This window comes from Melospiza georgiana, unplaced genomic scaffold, assembly GCF_028018845.1.
Source record: "Melospiza georgiana isolate bMelGeo1 unplaced genomic scaffold, bMelGeo1.pri scaffold_29, whole genome shotgun sequence".
NCBI classification, from domain to species: Eukaryota; Metazoa; Chordata; class Aves; order Passeriformes; family Passerellidae; genus Melospiza; species Melospiza georgiana.
The window spans coordinates 9129590-9151392 of record NW_026652215.1 but is presented as its reverse complement, the minus strand read 5'-3'; the positions used below and the strand labels follow the sequence as shown (position 1 = coordinate 9151392).

Genomic DNA, 21803 nt, shown 5'->3' with positions numbered 1-21803 from the left:
CTTCCCCCACTGTACCCAGCGCTGTATTGCTCATACTTTACCATAGTAATGAGTGAATTGACTGCTGCTTGAATATTGGCCCAGTCAAGCTTCTCATGTATAACACCCCTGTGGTGGGAGCTGGGAGAGAAGGGGACGCTGGCCTGTCCCTCAGGGGAGGCGCGGCTCATTTGCTGACAGCCGGGGCCTCCCAGCGGAAAACTTTCAAACTCAGTGTTTTTCTGGGACACAACATTTTTCACAGGCTGATTCACTTTTGGTCAGGGGCTTCTCGCTGGGATTTGGGGTGCCTGACTCCCCTCACGTTCGCCAGCAGCATGGGGGATGTGGCTCCCAGAGGTGCTGCCTCTGGCCACAAGCCCGGAGGGGATGGGGGTGATGTTGAGGAGCAGAAAACAGGAACACGGGAATGTGAATCGTGGGGTTCGGTGGGGGGGTGTACAGCGAGCATCGGTCACTTTTTCTGGGGAAAGAAGACCCGCAGATCCGGGATGGAGATCCCAGAGAAAGCTTCTCCTTCTTAGCCCCCAGCATGCACTGGTGGTTCTGGGGGAGAGGGAAAAAGCGTTCGGTCACTCCTGCTGCCAAGGCACTGGCAGCACGGTGGGGGTGGGCTGTGAGAACAAAGACCCTGCCCTGCAGGCCAGGTCTGGGCTGTTTGACCTGCCCACCCTTGGGTTTGGGGGCTTTGATCCCCCTACCCGGGCCCGTGGCACTGTTCTGTGGAAGGTGGACAGAGCTCCCAGCTCAAAGTACTGGAAAGCCACGAGTCAGACTCAGCCCAAGTGATTCAATTAAGGACAGTGCCAAGGCATTCCAGAAATTTTCTCAATATTGTTTGATAAATATCAAGGGATTTCTTTTAATAGTTATTAGTGATTTTTCTTCAGCCATTCTTTGTTTCAGGATTCTGCAAGTCTGTTTCAGGACCAAAAGGGATCATTCAGGGATGTCAAATATCAACATCTCCAATGACTGGGATTGTACTGGGATGCTACAGGGATCATACGAGGAGTAGCTGAGCCCATGCTGGGGCAGACTGCAATCACACTGAGGGAGACTGGGATCATACTGGGATCATACTGGGATGGAGTAGGAGCCTGCAGGGGCAATTGAGACCATATTGGGGACAAATGGGGTATACTGGGAATGACTGGGATCATTCTGAGGGTGACCAGGAGCAGCTCTGAGCAACTGGGATCATGGAAGGAGCAACTGGGAGGAACTGGGAGTGACTGGGTATATGTTGGGGTAATTGGAAGCCACTGGGCTTATATTGGGTTGAACTGGTATCATGCTGGAGGTGACTGGGATCATACTGATAGTGAGTGCCACTACACTGAGGATGACTGGGAGTGGTTGAGAGCAAATGGGATCATGCTGGAAGGAACTGGAGTGACTGGGAACATGCTGGTGGGAACTGGGGCACACTGGGAGAGACTGGGAGTGGCTGGAACAAAAGTGAGGGGTAAAGGGAACAACTGGAACCATGTGGGGAACAACTGGTTCATAGTGGCAGTGACTGGGAGCATACTGGGGTCATCTCTGGATCATACTGGGAGTGACTGGACTAAGACTGGGAGTATCTGAGACCAACTAGGAACACACCCTGCACATCATCCCCCATACTGGGCCTGACTGGGAGCAAATGGTATCATACTGGGACTGACTGGGCTGATCTAGCTGGAGGCAACTGGGACCATACTGGGAGTGATTGGAAGTTACTGGGATTATACTGGGACCATACTGGAAGTGCTGGCATGTGACAAGGATCATGCTGGAGCTTCCTAGGCTCCTATTGGTATTGAAAGGGAGCAACTGGGATCACACTTTGGACTACAGGGAGCAACTGAGAGAAACTGGGATGATGCTGCAAGCAAACTGGAGGAACTGGGAATTACTGGATGCAGGCTGGAGGTAACTGGGATATACTGGGCATGACTGAGATGATACTGGGATAACAAGTAGATTCCTGGGATCACTGGGAAGTATGGGAAATAGCATGGACATGCTGAAGGCAACTGGGATATACTGGGAGTGTGTGTAACCATACTGGGGATGACTGGGATCATATGGGGAGTGTGTGGAACTATACTGGGAGCAAATGGGATCACACTGGGAGCGGCACGGAGCAACTGGAACCATCCTGGGGACAACTGGGTTCCTACTGGGATCACAGTGGGAGCAGCTGGGCCCATGCTGGGATTGACTGGGATCACACTGAGTCATTCTTGGAGCAACTGGGACTGCACTGAGGGTGACTGGGAGTCACTGTGAGCAACTGGCATCAGGCTGGAAGCAACTGAGGGTTGACTGGGAGTGACTGGGAACATGCTGGGAGGAATTGGGACCACACTGGGAGCAGCTGGGACCATGCTGGGGGCAAGTGGGAGTGAGTCAGACTATGCTGAGAGGGACTGGGACTATTCTAGGGACAACTGGGATCATACTGGGAGGAACTGAGAACAACTGGGACTATTCTGGCAGCAGCTGGGGTCATACTGGGATCACAGTGGGAGCAGCTGGGTCCATGCTGGCTGAGACTGGGATTACACTGAGGGTGACTGGAGTCATACAGGGATTGACTGGGAGGGGCTGTGAGCAATTGGAATCATGCTGAAAGCAACTGGGAGGAAGTGGGAGTGACTGGGAGCATGCTGGGAATGACTGGGATATACTGGGAGAGACTGGGAGTCATGAGGATCATACTGGACACTACTGGGGTCCTGCTGGCATTGACAGGGAACAACTGAGATCACAGTGAGGGTCACTGGGATCATACTGAGAGTGACTGAGATCACACTGGGATTATAGTGGGCGTCAATGGACCCTGACTGGGGTTACTGGGAGCTACCAGGCCCATGTTGGGAGCTGCCTGTGCACACACTGTGAGGAACTGTGAGCAACTGGGAATGACAGGATGCATGCTGGCGACAACTGGGATGTCCTGGCAGTGACTGGGATAAAACTGGGGGCAGCTGAACCACGCTGAGGTAACTGGGAGTGCCTGGCAATGTCTAGGAGAATGTTCAGGGAAACTGGGATATGCTGGGAGTGCTGAGACCATGCAGGTGGTGACTGGGACCACTGGGAGCGACTGGGAATGTGCTGGGGGAACTGGGACCATGCTGGGGGCAACTGGGGGCAAATGTGAGTCACTGGGGCCCTGCTGGGAGAGACTTGGATCATAGTGGGATCATACTGGGAGTTACTGGGACTATACTACGGGCAGCTGGGAGAACTGGGAACAGACTGGATCACAGTAGGAGCAACTGTAACTGTGCTGGGGGCAAATTGCATCATAATAAAGAATGACTGGGAGCAACTGGGATCATACTAGGAGCAGCTCCTGGGTAACTGAGTTCTACTGGGATCATCCTGGGATCATCCTGGGAGTGAGGAGGAGCAGCGTGATGGCTCCAGTGCTGGGGCTGGGGGCGCTCCTGGGGGGCCAGGGGGGAGTGGGACCCCCGGCACTGGGACCCCCATGCTCCCCTCATCCTGCACAGGGACCCGGCTGAATCCCCCATTTCTGGACATCAGGACCCCCTGCTCCCCTTTTCCCGGCCATCCCATGGCTCCCAGCCTCCAGAATTGCCATGGGCGTCACCCTAGGATGCCCTGGAGCACCTTGGATCCCCATTCCTGCCTTTCCCAGCCCCCAGCCCCAGCTTTGTGCAAAACCAGAGACCCCCTGAACTCCCCCTTCCCGAACATCCCGAGTGTCCCCACCCTGGTCCCCCCTTTTTGGGAAACCCTGGACTCCTATTTCCTGGGCTCAAGGACCCCCTGGCACTCCCTTCTACCTCTCCATGTCCCTGCCCCTGTCTCCTGTCCCTCAGCTGTCCCCTGTCCCTTGGTTCTGTGGGGCCAGGGACAGCAGCAGGACCCAGGGCAGCCCTGGGGGAGAACAACCCTGAGCCCCAGCTGGGCCAGTTCCCCCAGTTCCCCCCAGGTCACTCCCAGCACGGGCCCTGTGGCTCCCAGTCACCCCCAGGATGCTCCCAGTCTCTTCCAGTTACACTCAGTGTGATCCCAGTGTCATCCTGGTCACTCCCAGGTGTGATCCTGGTATGATCCCAAGTGTTCCCATTCACCTCTACTATAATTCCAGGCACTCCCAGTACGGCTCCAGTCCTTCCCACTATGATTCCAGTATGAACCCCGTCACTCTCAGTACGGTGCCACTTGCCCCCAGTATGGTTCCAGTCACTTCAAATCACCCAGTATGATTCCAGTCACTCCCAGTATGATTCCAGTCACTCCCAGATACTCCCAGTATTATTCCAGCAACTTCCTTTATGGCTCCTCTCGGATCCCAGTCACTCCTGGTCTCTCCCAGTATATCCCAGTCACCCCCAGTGTGCTTCCACTCACTCCCGGTTGCTCCCAGTAGCTTCCAGCATGATTCCAGTTGCCCATAGTCACTCCCAGTCACCTCCAGCACAATTCCAGTCACTTCCTGTATATCCCAATTGCCCCAACATGGTCCCAGTTGCCCTCAGCCTGCTCCCAGTCACTTCCAGTATGATTCCAGACGGGTCCCAACAGGGTCAATTGCTGTGATCCCCCTGTCACCCCACCAATGGAAACAGGTTCTGCCCCCACATGTCCTGATGGTATCAGGGTACACTGCACACCTGTATCAACAAAGGTGTTGTATTTTTGTGGCTCTGATGTGCCAGGCCATTTGATCCACACCGTCCAGAAGATCCAGTTTTCCCCATGCCTCTTCCTTCCTGGCTAGAGGCAGGGCCCCTCTAACCCTGGTTATTATTTCTTTCCTGGGCATACATACTAGAGATACTTTCAAGGGAATCTGACAGATCCCACCTGGTAGCTCGGTCATGGGAGGCTGAGGCTACCATCATTTTGGTGGAACTCTTTGGTTTCCCTCTTTGAGTTGATGCACTTGTGCTGCCAGGACAGAAGTGGGCTTCCCATCCCACCCTCATATGTCTTCCCCATGGTCACACAGGAAGAACCACAGGTCAGCCCGTGGGGTGTACCCTCTCTCTCTGGCTGGGGGATATTGGGCTCTGACTTTGGGGCCTGTGACTCGCACTGGTGCCATATAGGAACTGTTTCTCTTTACCTCCTCCTTCATCTCCCTCCTCTCCTCTCTGATCAGATCCTTGATCTCCAGAGAGAGAGAGAAACAGCAAGTGTTTCCCACAGCAGTGTGTGAGAATTTTTAGGGTATTGTAGGGATGTGATAACTTGTTAAGTATAAATAATCTGCAGGTGGTGTTCTTCTACTTCGTCTTTCTGTTCTTCTCAAGGACAGTGTAATGTGTTTTTGTTAACCAGACAATCAAATAGAATAAATCATCTCGCTCTATAAAAACCGCAATGTTCTCTTGAATAAAACTGGGTAAAATACTTCCCACTAGAAAACACTTGCAGCTTGATGGTGATCCACAGTTCCCAGTTCAGACCACAGGCAGTGCCAGTAGTCACTAGTTTGCTGCCTGCTCTGTGCAGAGCTGGTGGCTGTGAGTGGCAGAGCTGTGGGGTGAACAGGCTGGTGGCTTTTTGGGGCACACAGAACCTTCCATATCTACTGCTTTGTCCCCACTAGAGAGGGGATTTTCCTAGAGAAATACCTGGAGAGTGGGAAGGATGAAGAGCAAATCATTCCCTGCCAGTGGCTGCTGTGCTTGTTGCAAACACGAGTTACATCTGGTAGGAGTCCTTGCTGTCAACCCTCAGGGATTCCAGGCTGAGATCAGCTCAGCTCTGTCATTTGCCAGGGGAGTGAGGATCAGACTCCACCACACCTCCAGAGCTGGGGATGACTGGGTTGAATCATATCCAGAGCCAGGATGAGGAATGGGCTGTGTTTTGTCTTGCCATGCACAGCAGATATCCTAATTTAAAGCTGTGCTGTCTTCCCAGATTCTGCTTCTTCCTCTGAGAAGACCCATCCATTTTGATCCTGTTCCTTTCTACCCATCCCTCTAAAGATCTCCATTACTGGAGTAATTGGCACTATTGGATCAACTTTTGATGTGATGAGCAGTGGATTTTTGTAGTCAACATGCCAACTTAAAGTGCCACAAATAAAAGATCAATTACTTCTTTCCTGGAGAAGAAATTAAGGTAAAATCTTTCAATGTAATGGGCTGTGTGTACAAAGCTAAAGAGGTAGAAGATTTAAATGAGACTGTCTCCTGAGAGGATGTGTTTTTAATGTAGAAGTAACAAAAACAACCTAAACAGTGAGAGAGCATCACTTGAGCTGCACCTCTGTCAGTAAGGGATGGATCCCTCCTGCTCTTTCTCCTGCCTGGGGCACCTGTGTGGGGCTGGTTGTCCCTGTCATTTACCTTTTGATTGCACAACCATTTCTTAGAAAACAGTTGGCTCTTCAGACTCTCCTGGGCATTCAAGTGAGTCCAGGAGATGTGGGGGTGAGCTGACAAGTGGGTTTGGATGGTCTTGGCTGTTAGGTGTTGCTATGTTTCCTGATGCTGGTCTCCAAAGCAATCCCTGGCACGCTGCTTTTGTGGAAGGCAGAAAATTGTGCTTGAAATTACCTGTTCTGGGGAAATGCAATGAATTTTCTGCTAGGAACTGCATGTAAGCAGAGATGGAGCCTGAATTAGGGATCTGCCCTTGTGGGGATCCCTTACACTGACACAAAGCTCTCTGTGCCTCTCCAGAGGGCTGTCACCCCACAGAAACATGTCATTTCAGGGCAGGGAGGGGGATTTGACATCGAAAAACATCGAGGGAAAAACATCGAGGCAAATTCTCCTTTTCTGGTCAGGAAAACCAGGGTGTGTGCCTGCTGTGTTCCATGAGCAGCAAATCAATTGATGAGGGATTTCTGCTGGGAGATTTGTGCTTTATGAAATTCCTGCCAGTGGCAGAGGGCTGGGGAGATGGAAACGATAGCACTGTCGTCCTCCCCTCTGCTGCTTTAATTGTTTGTAATGATTTAATAAGCAGCACTATTCTTCCCTGCAGCAAACACAGGTGGCATTTTATTACCTTTATTAGGGCCCCAGTTTGGAATTTCTTTGCTGTATTTCCTTCTTTGCAGGCTTGGTCCAAAACTTGGAGGGATCAGTGTAAGAACTAGACTTTGTGCTGTCAATATTCTGAGATTTGAGCCAGCACCAAATCCATGCAATTTTATGGGAAAGAAATAATAAGGACAAATGACATGATTTAAACAAGGAAATGCTTATCTACATATCTCTGCCAGCTTCAGCCATTCCTGCTGTCCATAATATCTTGCTATTATAAGGCAGCTCTTTTCATTATGTTGTCTTTTAATTCAGACATCTGAGCCTTTTTCTGCTTCTAGTCCCACTTTTCAGTAGGACAAACATTTTCACATTATCTGTGAGTGTATTCAGTGGTGGCCACACAAGTGAAGGCAAGGAGCTGGCAGGTGATAATTTATAAAATTTTCTATAATGGGAAAAAACTCAGCATTCAATTTCCATCTCCTTGGAAATTTCTTCTCCTATTTCTTTTCTTGTCTCTTGTGCTCTTTGTGGCTGGTCTGAGTTTAGTGCTTGGAAATGCAATTAGATGGATTCCAATTCTTTTGAGAGAGAATAATCTTGTACACAAAGCCAAATAAATTTAACTTTTCAATATTAAAGCAGTTTGACATCCAGGTTGGGGACCTGGCAGTGGTTAGTGCCTGGCCAGCCTCAGAACACAGAGTTTTTCTGATTTAGGTGAAATTTCATTCATTGGAGACAAAGTAAAATTGCCTTTTATTTGCTCAGCACTAAAAATCCATCTGAAGCTGATTGCCAAGTGATGGGATTAACTCCTGCAATGGCACCATGAAATGAGAGACAGAGAGAGGAACATTAAAAAATGGCATTTCCAACCACGTGCAGGCCCTGATGTCCTGCTGTTGGCTTGGTGCTCTCAAAGGGGCTGATTTTGATGGTTTTAGAGGCACTAACCTGGGCAGTGAAATGCACCTTAGGCAGCAATTGCTTCTCTGGTGTCTGCAAGTGCCTTTATCTTCCTTCATGCTCCTCAGAACTGAAATCCTGCACAGACCGAGTGAATCTGAGGCTTTGGGAAGGCCCAGTGGTGACAGATTTTGGTGAGATTTGAGTCAGGAGATGGAAGCAGCAGCTGAAGGGGCTGTAATCTTCATCCTTGGGCTCTCCTGCAGGCTGATGCGGTGTGAAGGAGGCAGGGATTCCACAAAGCAGCTTCTGTAGCTCCTGGGGGGAAAAAAAAACAAGTGGTAAATTCTTTAATTTGTTAGAGTTTCAGGCTGTGCTGCATCTCAGGGCCAGGCTCTGCCCCTCTCTGCTCCATCTGGTGCTTCCCAGCTGTCCTCTGTGGTTTTTATTTGCAAACCACCTCCCTGACCAACTTCCACTTTGCTTTAAAAAATTCAGCACCACGTTTGTGGCTGAACAGGTCCCAGAGCTGGGGAGAATGGTTTGAGATGCAATTTGCATAACAGAGTTGTTACAGCAGGGAAATTGTCCCATCCCTCCTGTGCCTGGAGCTGCTAATCTTGTTCTGAACATTGAAAACCTCTTCAGCTTCTCTCATTATACTTAAATTAGATTACTGCTTTGATTTCACACCTCTTTCACACAGGTTTTTCCTCTCTCCTTGGCTGGAATTCTCTGAAAAGATAAATTTTATAAAGCCTTGGGACAGTTCCTGTCATCTATCTCTGCTCCTAATGCTGCTTGTAATTATCTTGGGAACCTGAGCATGAGGGAAACTGAGAGGAGTTTAGTGAGAAGAAAAGGAAGGCCCAGAGGCCAAAGTGTAAATGCAGAGTCTGGGAGTCTGGGTCACCAGAGTCTGCAGTGTTGAGGGGGTCTGGGCCGTGCAAAGTGATGTTTTTCTCTGTGAATGGCTGATTCCTTCTGTATCTCCTCCTGAAATTCCTGTGCACAGGGCTGGTGCTGGAACCGCAGCCACACAAACTCCCCATGGAGCTGTGTGGGACACAGTGGGAATCATTTATTTGCTGTTTTTGATGAAAAGTTGTGACATGAACCTGAGTGTCAGGGAGGTGACACGTTAATGCTGCTGCTGTCAGACAGTACCCACACACTGTGTCTGGAGACAGCTCAGGAGAAGATGAAGAAAAACCAGGAATAAATCCCATGTGCCACTGAACTCTATCAGAGATAAACTGCTTGGAGTGAAGTCTGTGAAGTGACTTGGGAGAGCTGGATGAAAGGGACAGCTCTGAGAAGTGTGTGGTACATCAGTGATGTCCTAACACTCATCTTTGCACAGAGATGAAGAAGTATCAGTTTGCATGGCCTGAATGTCTGGGTGTGGAAACTGTGTGTTGCACAAGCTGTGCTGAGCTCATCTGGCTCTGAAATATCATCTCTGCACCTTAGCCAGGAACAGCAGCAGAGTTCTGAACAGATTAATAAAAATCAGTCATAATCCAGAAGCAAACCTTGACAATACACATCTGTGGCAGGTGAGGAGACCAAAAGCTTTCATTATTTTTCAATAAAAAAATCCTCTCTCTTGGCATTAAAATGCTTTAGTTTCAGCTCTGCCTCAGACCATCAATGTCAAGTGTTTCTCTGGCTGTTGGGGGTAGGTTCTCCCCCATAGCTCTCTGCAGGCTGGTGCTAATTAAAGATGTTCTGTCAGGTTCAGATGTTTTGGTGCCTGACCAGGGAGTGCAGAACAGGGATTACAAGTACTGACATTTACTGTACTAGAAAGTCCAAGGGACAAATTTGTGCCAATTAACACCTTTAACTAGGAGGATCAATTCCTGTTGTGCTTGTACCAGAGTCTGGGCACAGACAGGGTTTCCAAGGGAAATCTTGGTCCATGTAGGGCTGGGGCTCCCTCCAGGCTGGTCCAGCCCCTCAGGGTGCTCAGGAACAGGGGTTCCCCACAGCCCAGGGCACCCTCCTTAGCCCTGGGGCTCCCAAGGGCAGAGCCATGGCTGAGGCCCTGCAGGAGCAGGCGGGCTCAGCCCTGCTCCAACATGGGATCCCATGGGACAGGGCACGCTGGGATTTGCCCCTGCAGCTACCAGGTGTGTCCAGAGAAACTGCAGGGAGGGGGTGACCTCTGTCAGTGGGACCCCTCTGTGCACAGGTGTCCCCACTCCTGGGGTGGCTGTGCCAGCTCCCCCGGGGACCTCCAGCCCTGAGAACCTGGAGCAAGTGGAAGCCACAACTTTGCAAATGCTGCCTGTGCCCAATGCAAATGGTAAGAGAACGGGGGTGTGAAAAAAAAAATTGTTTATTACAGAAGAACATCAACAACAATACAGAACACTTTAACAATGTAAGAACATTTGTAACAACAACAATCCGTAGAACGTATATACATAAGAACCTATCTAGCTAAAATATATGAAAGGCATTTGTAGAATATAAAAAAATTCTAAAAGTCTTAAGTCCTAAATCCTATTCCTAAAGACAAAAAACTGTAGAACATATGTACAAAAGGGTGGCATCTCTGTCTGGAATGTTCATCAGTGCTGGAAGAAAAGCAGGTGCCGTGGTCACTGCAGTCAAGCACAGAGGGCTCTTCCATGTGTCCCCAGGTTGGCACATGTGGGCAAAGCAGGACTCTGCTACCAGAACTGAGCCTGGCTGGCTCTGGGATGGAGCTTGAGTGGCCCAAAGTGAGCACAGGACAGGCAGTGTGTGGCCACCAGACTCCAGTTCGCGAGGTGCCATGTCTCTGCACAGGGACCAGCCTGGCTCCAGTCTGGCAGCAGGGGACCTGTGGGGATCACATGCCTGTCCTGCTGCTGGCATTGGTCTTCATCCCAAAATCATCTCCTCTTCCTCATCTTTTATATCAATGTCCATGTCCTCAATGTATTCTTCCATTTCCACTTCCATCTCCTCCTCTTCCTCATAAACATCCACTTCCATTTCCTCTTCCACATCCACTTCCATCTCTTCTTCCATATCCATATCCACCTCCATCTCTTCCTCTTCAGTCTCTTCTTCCTCCATTTCCACGTCCTCCACTGTAGAAGTCTGGACATCCACCTCCATCTCTTCCTCTCTGTCCATGACAGCCTGCAGATGTGGCAAAACCTCAGAGTGGGGTCCCTGTCCCACACCATCCCCACAGAGCTGCAGACCACTCGGACAGCTGGAGGTGTCCACCTCCATGGAATGGCACCATACCTCCCTCAGTTGACAAATGAGACAAAGGATAAACGTGAGCATCCTGAAGTGATGGATGACAAAATCCAGGCACTAGGGAGCTCTCAGGACTGATGGGAGTAGCAGCAGGCAGGTGACAAGAAGGGCAGTAAGAACAGTGACGAGGGTGAGCAGGAGCGCACCGAACGGTAGGCTGACACAAGGGCCAGTGGTTGAGTTGTTCTCTGTGCTGGGTGGTGGCAGTTCCAGTTGGAACGTGGGAGGTGACATCACACAGATCCCAAGATTCCAGGGTCAACAGAAGTGGTCACTGGGGATCCCTGAATGGTTGGGCTTGAAACGGACCCTGAAGATCATCTTGTTCCAAGCTGAGCAGTCTTCCCCCAGAGCTTGGGGGCGCCCTGTTCCCAAGGATGGGGCATGCACAGCCTCTGTGCCCAGCCTGGGCCAGTGCCTCACTGTCCTCACTGTAAAATAGCAGCTTCCTTAGATTCAGCTCCAATCAATCGGCAGTTGAAAGCCATCCCCCTTATCCTGTCACCACAGGCCCTGTTGAACACTCTGTCCTCTTCTTTCCTGTGGGACCCTCCGAGTCCTGCACAGCCACAGTGGAGCCTCCCAGTGTCTCCTCTTTTCAGGCCAAGCATCCCCAGTGCCACTTGGACAGCAGTCAGTCAGATCAGGGGATGTCAAGGCTGAAGGGTAGCAAATAGCATCAGGAACTGAGAGATGGAAGTTTTAGACCCAGATTTGCCTCTAAATGTACAAAATTAATAACAGTGGAGGGAAAGATGGTGGAACACTTGTTCTAACTGGTGAATCTCATTTTTTTCTTCTTTTCTGTGATGCTGACGGGTTTTCTGTTTGAAAGGAAGCTTGGCACAATGTCCACTGTCTTCTCCATTTGTGAAACACCAAGCAGAGTCTGGGCAGGCTGATGATGCAGAGCAAAACCTGCAAATATACTGGTGATCCTGAGTCTAGGGATGCAGCTAAACCCAGACAAAAGTAATTTCTGGAAAGTCAAGCCTGGTTTACATTTTCTTGAGTTTGACTATGCCAACTTAACCAGTCATTTATAAAAAAACAAATAAAAAGCTCAAACCAAAACAGACAAAAACCCAAATAAACAAACCCACGCAAACCAACCAAACAAATAAAAATCCCAAATAAAACCAAAGGGAATGAGGAGTTAGTGTTAGTTGTGAGGATATCACAGCAGGCAAATGGCTGCTTCCCACAGGATCACCATAAAACGCCACATAAAACAGCTGCTCCAAAATATACCCAACAGGGGAAAAATAAAAAGTGATAGATGGCAACTATGGGGGCAGCTCCACATTAAGGTGAAGGATGAGCAGTGGTTCAGATCAGCATTCCCCACCCTCCAGGCTGCTGTTTGCTCCTGATAAAAGACCCTTGCAGGACTGTGGCCCCTCTCAGTGCAGTGTAAATCATCCCCACAGCTCTCAGCTGAGCCACTGGCATTTCCAGAGCAAGATCCAGGCACAATCCTGAGCATCTGTGGAAGGTCCTGAGCATCTTCATGCCTAGAACCACAAAACAGCTCAGGCTCTCCCTGGACTGGGTTTTCAGGGGAGGTTTCCGTATGCCTGTGAGATCTGTTCATCCCTCAACACATCTGACTTGATGTACAATGATGCATTTTTGTTCCTTCCTTGTTTCTGTGTGCCAGTGAGGAACCATCCATGTGAATGGAGGATGTTGTGCACAGGAATATTTATTCCTGGATTGCTATTTTGCTTCACTGTCGCTCAGCTGAACATGGTCCTTTTCTAAGAGGGACTTACAAGAAATGTGTAGGAATTTTGGCTCTGAGAGGAGCAGAAAGCACATTTTCTACACCCCATTCCCAGCAGATGCAGTTTCCCTGGCAGAACAGTGATTGCCATTCATCTTCCTGGGAAGATTGTGAAGACATTCAGAGATCACAGGTTCAGCTGGCCTTTGGCTTTGTGTCCCTCATTTCACATGGCCAGTTTCAAGGGCCATTGAAAGAGGCTCATGTTTGCCTTGCTACCCAGAAGTGCTGTAGTTATTTCCAGGAGAAAACAAAAAATTGATTGTCCTCTGGTGTGGTAGAAATCCCACCACAATTGTGACTCTGTGAGCAAAGACAACCTGTGCTTTTTGGGGCTGTAACAGCTGAGAGTGTGGCACAGCAGTTTTTATATTATTTTTAGAGTGCTGAAAACATTGTTCCCAAAACAATCTTTCTCTCCTGTCTTCTATCATAAACTGTGGAACAGAGAAAATGGAAAGGAGCAGAGGTTTGTTTAAATTGGCTGGGGTTTTTAAAGTCTTAAAATAGTGTCAGCTTGATGCATGATACTTTAGATATTGGATTAGTAGCACCTATTTCATCCCACCAGAGAGGTGGGATTGAAGACTTGCAACAAGAGAAACACTAGATGTGCAAGAGCTCAGTTTTCCACCCCTCACACAAGTGTCTTGCTGTACTATTTTAAGCAGCTCAGCCAGATATATTAAAATATTGCTCCAAATAACAACAGAATGAAAATGTTCCACCAAATGGGGAAAAATAAGAAAAGTGGGCGGCAGGCCTTTCTGAAGAGCTTGTGTTGATTTTGCAAAGTTGGATGCAAACAAGGTTTGCCGTATTTCTTTCCTAGAAAAATGTAGATATTTAATAGAAATCTGTGTCTGAGGCTGCTAAATTGGGTATGATTTTAGATCTGGGTGGAGCAAAACAGGTTCCAGAGAAGCTGTGCTTGTGTCCCCTTTGGAAGTGTTCAAGGCCACGTTGGAGGGGGCTTGGAGCAACCTGGTCTAGGGGAAGTGTCCTGAGTATGGTGAGTCCATGGAAAGAAACTTCTGGTTTTCCTGAGATGCTGCCCTTGCAAGGAGAGCTCACAAACACCCCATAGTTTGAAATGCTCTGAGCAGAACCCAGCTGTGCTTTCCCACAGGTGATGAGGGGTTTTCATTTGTATTTTATGGGGGATTTTCAGAGGGCAGTGCAAGACTATCTGAGTGTATTTGACAGGCAGAGAGGGCCAGTGTGGCAGCAGCTTAATGCAATGGAGCTTTTCCTTCTGTGATCCTGTATAACCCGAGGCACTCTGGGGCTCTTGGACCCGGCAGCTGGACAAGTTAATCATTGTAACAAGTGATACATTAACCTGCTCCACTCTCCTTAGCATGGCTGTGATGAGCATTAAGTAAACCAGCGAGCCCTTGCCAAGGTGGGAGCTTGTTCTTAGCCAGGGAGGAGGGAGAAAATATTGCTTGGAGTAAATAAAGCAACTCTGCTTCCCCAGGAAGAGGAAAAGAAGTAATTAAATATGTGAGTGTGGCATGGAATAACTTGCACAAGGACATATCTTGTCTGCTATGCAGGAATGTTCCCAATCAACTATGCTTCTCCTGACCTTTATTTTTCTGTATTTCTACCACATCATATAAGTGCCTCTTGATTTAAAAAAACCAAAGCACCTTGTGTGGAGGCATTTTTTCCTTTCTTCAGAGTGCCTCTTTCTTTTGATCCCTCCAGAGCTCTCACTTCATTTCTGCTGTTCCTTGGAGCACAGGCTTACCTCTTTCCTGATCCCCTGGGCTTGTTTTGCCTCTGGGTGTCATGAACACTATTAATTGTGGGGTTTTTCTCTCCATCTTAAATCTGTCTCTTCAAGTGGTTTACCTTCGTTTACCTGTTCAAGTGATGGATTTTTCTCACCTTTTATTAGTTAGTGCTTTTTCTTCATTCTCTAAAACCAACTTCTCCCTTGCCGTGTGGCTGTTAGATGCCATTATAGGAGCATTCATTCTTTCTCTACTGCTTGTCTAACCTTTCACAGGGAGCTGAGAGCTCTTTGGGGTTAAACTTGACTCACTTCAGTGCCTTCCTTGATGCTGCCTGTGTACTTGGACACTTTAAGGGAATAAAGTCTCAGTGTGGAGATTACAGCTGTGAAATAATGGCTCTTTTGAAGAAGACAAGAATGCTGCTGTCAATCTTTTCAAGGATAAACTGAGCACCTTCTTTTGGGGAGAACCAGGCTCAGCTCAGCACAGAGGTGGCTGATGCAGGTACCCAGGTTTGGAGGGAAGGGTGCAGCTCCTGGGGGGTGTGTTTGTGGGAGGCTGTAAGGTTTGTGTGGGGTCCCTGGAGCAGTGGGAAGACCTCACTGGGAGATGCACATCAGGAAATGGGGGCACAAAGGGCCTGAAGTGTGACCAGCTTTGGTGAAGCTTTCCATTGGAAAAAATATTTATACTGGGATTTTGGACATTTTGAAGCTCCTTCTCATATCCTTTGCCTGATGAACATTCCCCCTCTGCAAGAGCATGGGGAATCCTGAGTTCACACTATGAAAACCCCTGATAATTATATTTTTTTCTATATTTCAATGTTGTCATCCCAGCAGGAGTCAGAGAAAGAGAATATATGTGACCTGCCTGTCTTTGACTTCGTGACAGGAACAATGCTGTGGGGAAGCTGGTCAGAGGAGCATCACTGCTCTGTCCTTAATTTTCCCGCACAACTGAGGATGATTTAAGAACCAGGGCACAGCCAAGACCTTTCCTCCTCCTGTGCTCATCAAGCAATCAGTGCCTCATCACACCTCAGCTTCAAACACCTCGTTTGCATCTGGCTGACCTTGACTGCCCTCCCTGGATGGGAAGATGAAGAGGTGGAAGTGTGAAAGATTGGGATTTTAGGGGTGAGTTGTGAAATAGTGTCTGGTGCAGGCTGGTTCTGTGGAAACATTGTGTGCTGTGCCATGGAGGATGAGAGTAAATGGAATAAACAGGAGATAAAAAGGGCAAGGCACCTGGTTAGCTGCTGTTGAAGAAAATGTTGGAAGAAAATACATGTAAGAAATATGTAAGAGATGGTCATTAACTGCACTGCAGGGTCAGAGCTCCTTTAGTAATTGGCCGTGTAGCGAATACTAGAAATTATTTAAAAAGTCCTTAAGTGACTGAGGGCTTTTAGTGAATGGTTGGGGGAAACAAAGGAATACTGTTTCTGGCAGAACTTTTATTATAATTTAAGCATCATCCTCTTTCTGAGATAACAGCTGCTTTGAATAAACTGAAATATCTTCTCCATTAGCTCCGGCAGGAACTGGATAAAGCTCTCATTCAGGTAAACTTTAATCCAACATATGTCTGTAGAATAATAAATTTAATGAGAGTCATCAAACGTATTGTATGAGTAAGGATTGTGCTTAGGGCAAGAAGAAAGAGTAATTAGGAGTGGACAAAACATGAATTGTAGTGGGGAAATGATAATTTATGGTGGTTTAGGGGGAATATTTAACTAAGCTGAGATAAAAGTCTACCTTTGTTGCAGGCTAAGCTTTATAACAGAATTCTACTAGAGCAAATTTGGGCTCCAGACAGACCTTTGGATACAAGTTTACCTCTGGTTTGAGAAAGCTCAGGGCTTGAGCAGCATTTTATGGCTTTGCTCTTGACCCTTGGGCTATAAATGCTCCTGTAAAATTAATGCCAAAGTTATAGCTTCTACAAATTTCTAAGAGTTCCAATGGAGAAAGGTCCACCTGGACTTTGGGGACAGTTTCTCAGAGCAGAACATTTCAGGTGCCATTAAACTGCATTCAAACGCCCTTTGATTGGGGCATAAATTTCACAGCCTGGTCTATCAGCCTGACATGTTCTTTGAGAAGAGACAAACTTTACAAGCCACTTTAAAAATAATTTCACTGCCATGTTTGCAGCTCTGAGAACATTAATAAACTGAAATAAACATTAATAAACTGAGAACATTAATAAACTGCAGTAGCCACTAAGTAATTATAATTGTCTGTAGGCAGACTAATGAAACCAACTGTTAACAACCTAATGAGAATTTTTACCAGCCCTCTGCTCCACAGACACATCCCTTTTCTGTCCCTGATTTTCCTGCACCCAGTGCTTCCCAGAGAAGTTTAGTGTTGCTTGATAGTCAGGTAAAAACTGCTTTATTTTGTAGGAGTGGCGATGCTTCACCTGGGCTGCTGCCATGCTGGGGTCACATCACAAAGTCCAGTTTCTGCAGGAGCTGGGGAGCATGGAGAGCTCTGATAGCACACCATGGCAAAGCTGGAGTGGAGGATTCTGGTTAAGTGTGCCCCTGGTTTAGTGGCAGACAGCATTAGTGATTGATAAATCTTTAGTTCAAAGATAAGGTGTTGCTGTTTTGGCTCTAATCTTAGGTTGCTTTCAACACAGTTTTCCCTGGCACTTGAGATACTTTTCTCTTGCTTTCAGTACTCTGTCATTCCAGATGACCTTTAAAGGTCCCTTCCAACCCAAACCATTCCATAATTCTTTGGATACATGATGAATAGCAACATATATTTTACCCTTATTATGGATGATATTATTGGAATATGAATCCCAATATTACCAGTTAAGATTATTCCTGGGCCAGTCTGACCCTCGCTGCTGGGCCAAAGGCAGCAACTGTGGTGTAATCACCCCAGAGATACCTTTAGCTTGCTGGTGATTGCAGCTGGGCACTGAACAAGTCCAGGCTTGGTAGGAACTCCGTTTACCTCAGGAAGAAGGCTTCACGTGATGGTGAAGAGAAAAAGGAGATGGATTCTGCTGGAGGGTTTATATCCAGAGGTTTATTCCATGGTTACAGAGGTCTGAATGTGAGCAACTGCTCCAACAGAATCCCGACCGCATGGCTCGATTCACCTTTTAAGCTCAGGGACAGGGGAAGGGGAGGGGACAGGTGAGCACCAACCAGGTGAGAGGGGCAAGGTCTCAAGGGACAAGGGACACCTAGACAGGCCAATGACCCCCAGGCCTGAGGGGCATCCTTTGAACTTGACCAACCACACGACGCCTTGCTGGAATGTTAAGCCTGATGGACAGGACTCACTCAGCATGGGGGCAAGGGGGAAGGGAGAGAGGCATAGGCACACCTGGGGAAGGAAGTTTATGACACACTGCAACAGATATTATATCATGTCTGGCCTTTTGGGTCTCTTTCTTCTCCAGGTCCTTGTGACTACACTCACTCCTATATGCTCTTAATTTTTCTGTTGTTTACCTGTTGCAGAATGAGACCTGTGTCGGGGATGAGCCATTTGTCGGTGAGGGGAGACTCGGACACTCAATATGAGTGATAAGCAAGTTCCGTTTATTGAAGAGAGCATCAGACACTTGTACAGCAAATAACAAGCTTATGAATATTCTGTAAGCCAAGCGATCTATTGGTTAAATTATACCATCAACTCTTCCTCATTCCTTTGGGCCTACATTCCCTATTTCCCACGTCTCTCTGTCTACTTGTTATCATAGCCAGCTAGGCCCAAGAACACGCTATCTTGCAGGTGCAAAACTCAAACTAGCTGTGTTCGGTACTTTCCCAGCTCCTGGTCGGCTAACAAGCGAATGTCTGCGTGACCTCTGTCATGTAGCCATTTCTCCACAGGAGCCTACCTTTATGCAGGCACAGGGAGAGTGAGTGTTGAACCAAATCAACTTCCAACACAATGGGCCAACCTCGTAAGAGTCCAGTTTGTTCTGCTGCTTCCTTCACGAACACTTGTTGCCTGCCAGTTTGCATTTTTCCCATTTATGCTCAAGACTAAGGAATTTGGGATTTTAGACTGCTTTCAGTCTGGTAGCACCCATAACCTGCCTTGGGCTATTGAAAACAAAGAGTTGGCATCACTGAATCTCTGGTCTGTTTCCATCTGTAAGTTAGGAAATGTTTCCCTAAGCCTCGGTATCAGTGATCCTGGTTCTAACTTGTGTTTTCAACAGGGAATTTCCTGTTTCATACTCTAAAGATTGATGGGGTTTCTCTGTGTCTTTGTAGGGGATGGAAAACCAGAAGGCTGAAGGCCCATCTGTCAAGGAGCTGGTGAAGGAGAGGAACGATGGCTCAAAGGAGGCCCAGGCCACATTGTCTGCTGGCAAACGGTACTGAGCACTTTTGTCAGATGTGATAAAGCACATGACAGGCTTTACCTGCCTCTTCCTCAGGAAAAACTTTCTGGCAGAGATGACCAATGCCACAGATTGTTTCCTTTCCCTACAAATGCTCTAGGATAAAAAATATCTACTTCTGCATTGTGCTGAACACAACTTCTCTGGAGGGTTGTCCACAAAAATGGAGAGACAGACACCCATTGGTTGCAGCTCAGACTATCCAGTGCAGTGGCAAGGGCAGTGTTGTGGAGGCTGGGAGAGGGCCAAGTTTCTGCTGCCTGATTTGGGACAAGTAAATTCAAACAGGGCTTTTTTTCATCTGAGTGGAGTCTTTTTCAGATGGGTGTTTTGATGAGAAATCTCAGTCTGGAAGCAAGATGCCGTTCCACAAAGATGCAGTTCTCATCCGTGTGGTTTGGCCTGGCAGAATCATGGTTTTCTTACCTTCAAACAGCACCAAGTTTGAGTAGTAAGGAGCAAGGCAATTCCTGAACAACTTCAGTCAACAGGTGTCTGAATGTGCACATTTTGTCTTGATATTCCTGTCGTCCATGTAATTTGCTTGATGGACAGCATGTTTGGTTTATTTCCCCCTGTGCTGCAATCAGCATTTAAGACAGGAATTTGCTCCTTGCTGTCTCTTCATGGTAGCTGCATAGCAGCTTGTACCTGTTCTCCTCTGATAGCAGAGGGAATTTATTTAGCTCTGTCCTGCTCAGCAGTGGCAGGAAAGTGACCACATGCCTCAGTAGCACAGCTGGCATCTTCCTGTGCTCTTGGAAGAGACAGGTTGATCAGGAGAATTGTTCCCAGTGGGGTTGTGAAGCTGTGCATCTGGTCTCTAGGGAAGCAAATGAAATTTGAGTGTAGTTCTGGGATGTCTGGCTTCTGTTTTTATCTCTGTTACTGATTTTCTGAATCCTTCAAATATGGCCCTGTTTATCTGTTCAGATGCATCTGAGCTACTTTTCCAGATTGTCATGCCTGGTTGTAGAGACATTTCTCCAGAGCGATGAGTTTCCTTATTCTAAGACACACACGTCCCATATGAGGAGGCATTTAAACTTGGCAGTAGTGTCTCTCTTTCTCCACAAAGCAAAGTGACCTGTGTGCCCTGGCAGCCATCTGAAGATAGATCAGATGCATCTCATCCTTGGTTTTCCTGAGTGAACAGTGGTGAGAATGTCACTGGCAGATTGTCTGCCATAATGATTGTCAGGTCAACGTTGTTCTTCAGAGCCTCATGATTTTCCAGCTTGAAATCACAAAATTGGGAAAGCTGCTCAAGATGTTTTGCTCACAATTAACTGCAGTTATTGTCTGTGGCTGCAGCTCTCTCCACAGAGAGCAGCAGGCACAACTTTGCCAGGCATTGTCCTGGGGAAGGCTGTGAGAAAATCAGAGAAAAGAATGAGAAACAATTCTTATCTTCACTTGCTGCACCTGTTGTTGTGAACACATAGAATGTGTTATGGAGAGTTGTTTACTAAAGGGTAATTTCTTAATTGGCCACTGGTGATGGTGTTTTGAATTCGATTGACCAATCTGGTCTGTCTGTATCAGACTGTCTGTAAGGGCGATGAGTTTCAGTATAGCATAGCATAGCATAGCATAGTATAGTATAGTATAGTAAAGTGATTGATCAGCCTTCTGGAATCATGGAGTCAATGTTAATTATTTCCACTATGGGGACGCCATGCTCGGATAATTATCACCACCAGGTCCTCATTTGGTTTTATTTTCCAAGGGGAAATCTCCCTCTGATGGACACCTCCTACACCGTGCAAAACCTCAGGTCACGTCACCTCCAGCTGTGGAAGAAATGGAGCTGCTCCAGAAGCTTTACCATCTCCTGGAAGCCAAGGGGTCTCAGACAAGGATGGAAGGAGTGGAACTCCTCCTAGACCTGTGCAAAACCAGCCCCCAGCTCATCTCCACTAACATTGCCCAAGTATGTAGGGTATCTTCACTGCTCCTTTCCTTTAGCTCCTTTCCTATGCCTGTAGCAGCAAAGTTAATTTAGTGTCTTGGCACTCTGTCCTGGCTGTTTGGGACATCTGGTCCCTCTTACCCAGAAAAGATTTAATTCAGGTCAAGCTTCAGGACAAGTTATTTGAGTCCAGCTGTATTTGTCTGGCAGGTGCCTATTGCTGCTGTTCATCAGATGATGGCAGAATTTTCTGCTGGTGTAACTGCTGCTCTCTCCTACTCCCAGCTGGGTGAAGTGAAGGGAATCCAGCCCCTGAAAGCATGGCAATTGTTCTCTAGACCAAAAATGGGTTTGCATAGGGAAGAGAAGTATCAGGCTGGGTTGGTTAAAACCCAGTTACTTTTTTTAAGAACACTTCTGTATACTCCATCTTGTCTTACACAGGCACAGCTCTGGCTACTCATTTCCATCCTTGTTCCTATTCCTCTTGGTAAAGACAGTGCTCTCCCTTCTTGGGGGTCTGTTTTTCTCTTTGGAAAAGGAGGAAAACAGCTAAGGACGCATCTCTGCCTTCTCCTCCCAGTAGCTGCTTTTTCCCTTTTTCCAGGAAAAGGTGCCTGATAATGAGGCTGTCAAGGGACTGAACCTGCTCTAATGAGAGCTGTACAGCACAATACATTTCAGAAGTCTACTTGTTACTTAGAGAAATGGTCTGGATCCTGGAAGAGTTGATCAGAGCCCTGCACTTCTCCAGACGCTGGCTCTGAGACAAACAAAAGAAAACTTAGATCTCCTCCAGCCATAGTTTTGGCAAAATC

At 47.7% G+C, this 21803-nt stretch overlaps 1 protein-coding gene across 1 annotated transcript in view; it reads right to left on the bottom strand.

Moving 5' to 3' along the window:
* Window positions 1-21803, bottom strand: part of LOC131096425 (uncharacterized) — a 1435131-nt gene that overhangs the window by 642668 nt on the left and 770660 nt on the right.